Source organism: Ursus arctos, unplaced genomic scaffold, assembly GCF_023065955.2.
Source record: "Ursus arctos isolate Adak ecotype North America unplaced genomic scaffold, UrsArc2.0 scaffold_21, whole genome shotgun sequence".
Classification (NCBI taxonomy): Eukaryota; Metazoa; Chordata; class Mammalia; order Carnivora; family Ursidae; genus Ursus; species Ursus arctos.
This window is the reverse complement of record NW_026622886.1, coordinates 51,304,027-51,307,376: the sequence shown is the minus strand read 5'-3', so window position 1 is coordinate 51,307,376 and position 3,350 is coordinate 51,304,027. Positions and strand designations below refer to the sequence as shown.

Sequence of the window (3,350 nt, the reverse complement as noted above, 5' to 3'; positions counted from 1 at the left end):
ACGTCCCTCTTATGACTGCTTTTGTTGCATCCCAAAGCTTTGGGCTTGTCATGTTTTCATTTTCATTTGTTGGCATGTATTTTTTTTATTTCTCCTTTAATTTCTTGGATCTCCATGTATTTGTGGTCTTTCCAATTTTTTGTTGTGGTAGACTTCAAGTTTCATAACATTACATGGTATGATCCAAGTCTTTTTGTACTTGTTGAGGCCTGATTGTGACCTAGTATGTGATCTCTTCTGGAGAATGTCCCTTGTGCACTCACAAAGAATGTGTGTTCTGCTATTTTAGGATGAAATGTTCTGATAGTATCTGTTAAGTCCATCTGGTCCAGTGTGTACATTCAAAGTCATTGTTTCCTTGTTGATTTTCTGCTTAGATGATGTGTTCATTGCTTTAAGTGGGGTGTTAAAGTCCTCTACTATTATTCTATTGTTATTGGTGCATTTCTTTATGTTTGTTATTAATTGATTTATATATTTGGGTGGTCCCAAGTTGGAGGCATAAATACTTACAATTGTTAGATATTCTTGTTGTACAGACCCCTTTATTATGATATACAAAGACTTTTGTTACAGTCTTCATTTTAACATCAAGTTTGTCCAATATAAATATGGCTACTCTGGCTTTCTTTTGACATCTGTTATCATGATAGATGGTTCTCCATCCCCTCACTTTCAATCTGCAGGTGACTCTAGGTCAAAAATTAGTCTCTTGTAGGTAGCATATAGATGGGTCTTGTTTTTTATCTGTTCTGATACCTGATTGGAGTATTTAGTCCATTACATTCAGAGTGATTATTGATAAAGATGAGTTTATGCCATTGTTTTACCTATAAAGTTGTTGTTTCTGGAGATTTTCTCTGTTCCTGTCTAGTCTTTGTTGCTTTTGGTCTTTCTTTCCCACTCAAAGAGTCCCTTTTAATATATCTTGCAGGGGTGGTTTAGTTGTTATGAACTCCTTTAGTTTTTGTTTGTCTAGGAAACTATCTCTCCTTCTATTCTGAATGATAGTTTTGCTGGATAATGTATTCTTGGCTGCATATTTTCCCTCTTCAGCACATTGAATATATCATGCCACTGCCTTCTGGCCTACCAACTGTCTGTGGAGAGATCTGCTGCTAATGTTATTTGTCTTCCTTTGTAGGTTAGGGTTTTCATTTCCTTTGCTGCTTTCAGGATTCTTTCCTTATCTCTGTATTTTGCAAGTTTTACTACAGTATATCTTGGTGTTGGCCTGCTTTTCTTGATTTTGATGGGAGTTCTCTGTGCTTCCTGGATTTGGATGTCTTTTTCCTCACCCCATAGGGAAGTTCTCAGCTGCAATTTGCTCAAATAAAACTTCTGTCACATTTTCCCTGTTTTTTTTTTTTTTCCTGGGACTCCTATAAGAATGTTATCATGCTTTATGGAGTCATTGAATTCCCTGGTGGGAATTCATTGGTGGTCCTATATTTTTCTTTCCCTTTTCTTTTTAGCTTCATAATAATGTTCGAAATAATGTTCCATAATTTTATATTCTATATCACTTATTTGTTTCTCCACTTCTTCCATCCTTATTGTCATTACATCCAGTTGGTTTTGCATCTTAGTTATAGCATTTTTTATTTCAGCCTGGCTGGTTTTTAGGGCTTTTATCTCTGCATTAAAGGACTTCCTGGTGTCTCCTATGTTTCTCTTTTGCCTAGCTAGTATTCTTCTGATTGTTGTTTTAGATTCTGATTCAGGCATATTACTTATATCTGTTTTGATTAGATCCCTTGCTGTGACCTCTTCTTGTTCTTCCTTTTGGATGAATTCCTTTGTCATGGCATTTTATCTAGGTTTCTCTTTTCTGAGTGTTAAGAAAGCCTGTTGTATTCCTGCTCCCGAGAGTAATGGCTATATTAAGAAGAGGTCACATACTGTCCAGGGCCTGATGCTTCAGGGAGCGTTTCTGGGGTGTGCTATGTGCAGTCTGTTGTTATGTTTTGGCTGCTATTTCCTGCAGGTCAGTCGTCTGCAAAGTTTCTCCTTGCTTGCAGTGGGGAGTGTTTGGACCTTGTCCACTGTGTGGTGAGTTTTAACTAGGTGTGCTTTGGTCTGCTTGATAAAAGAAGCTAGATTCTATTTTCCCTAGTCCTGAACTTTCAGCACTCTATGGTTAGTAGACTTGATGCGTGCAAGGGTTTTGTGCTGGTCTTCTGGAGGAGTGCCCCACTGCTGCTCTGAGTCTTGGGCACACTTGCAAAGGGAAGGGCTTTGGAGCTTGTATGTAAGTGACTCAAGTCTCCACTGTGGGGTGCTGTGCTGCTCACTGAAGTCTAGCTGTGCTTATGGGCAGTGGTTGGGTGGGGGAATGGCATCATCCAGCTCTCTTTTCCCCAGAGAGGGGAGTCCACACCCACTGCTTTCAATGATGTCTTCACAGAAGAGCAAAAAAATCTCTCTTCATTTGTCCCAGATTTCTCTCAGATCCCTGCCTTCATCTTCCCTGTGTCTAAGCCATCTGCCACCTGACAGCACAGTGCTCCTGTGTTTTATCTTAGGCATGCTGGCTGGGTTTCAAAACTCCAAATTTTAGGGACCTGGCACTGATCCTTTGAGGGAGGGTGTTGCTGGGCTGTGGCTGGTGGCAGTTTGTCTCAGGACAGTCACACGAATGCACAGGGGCTTGGAATTTATGGTAAAGTGCAGCAGAGAGCTGGCATCCAGGGTTGTGCACTCAGCAGGTGTCTCTGCTCCTATGCTAATGAATGACACAGGGCAATGGAACCCATTGGCCCTTTTGTTCTGAAAGGCAGTGCCCCCTTTCCAAAATGAACTCCAAGAAGGAGAACTGTCTCTCTCAGCGCGACCCAGGGGATCCTCAGACCACAGTGTCTGCTCCCGGGGCTCTACCCTTCTTCACGGAGAACCTCTATGCTACCAGGCTCCACCCCGGTGATGGCACGGACTTCTAAAACTTCAGACTTTGAGTTCCACTGCTTGTAAAAGCTTGCAGTGATCATCCCCTCTCATTTTTCCTGTCAGCGACTTTTGGGATGTGTTTTTCTTGTGCAGTGCCCTGGACCCTGCTCTCTCGCTCTCTTTCTCTTCTCTCCCTCTCTGTCTTTCTCTCCATCATTAGGGCTCCCTCCGCTGTCTAGTCTAGTGATTCTTTTCTCCCCCAAATCAGTCTCTGCACCTTCTACCATCCATTTTCTCTGTCCTCAGATTGATTTTTTGGGTGTTCAGAATGATTTGATATTTAATTAGCTGTGTTCAAGGGATGAGGCAAGCATAAGGTCCACCTACTACTATGCCATCTTAACTCTCCAAGCCAAATTCACAATTTGGGTATCTAAAATATATGTTTACTTTGGGGAACATGA

The 3,350-nt window shown here is 41.5% G+C and overlaps 1 pseudogene; it reads right to left on the bottom strand.

Moving 5' to 3' along the window:
• The window catches only part of LOC130544461 (olfactory receptor 6C2-like), a 4,419-nt pseudogene extending 1,432 nt beyond the window's left edge, over positions 1-2,987 (bottom strand).
• Between the last annotated feature and the right edge of the window lie 363 nt (positions 2,988-3,350).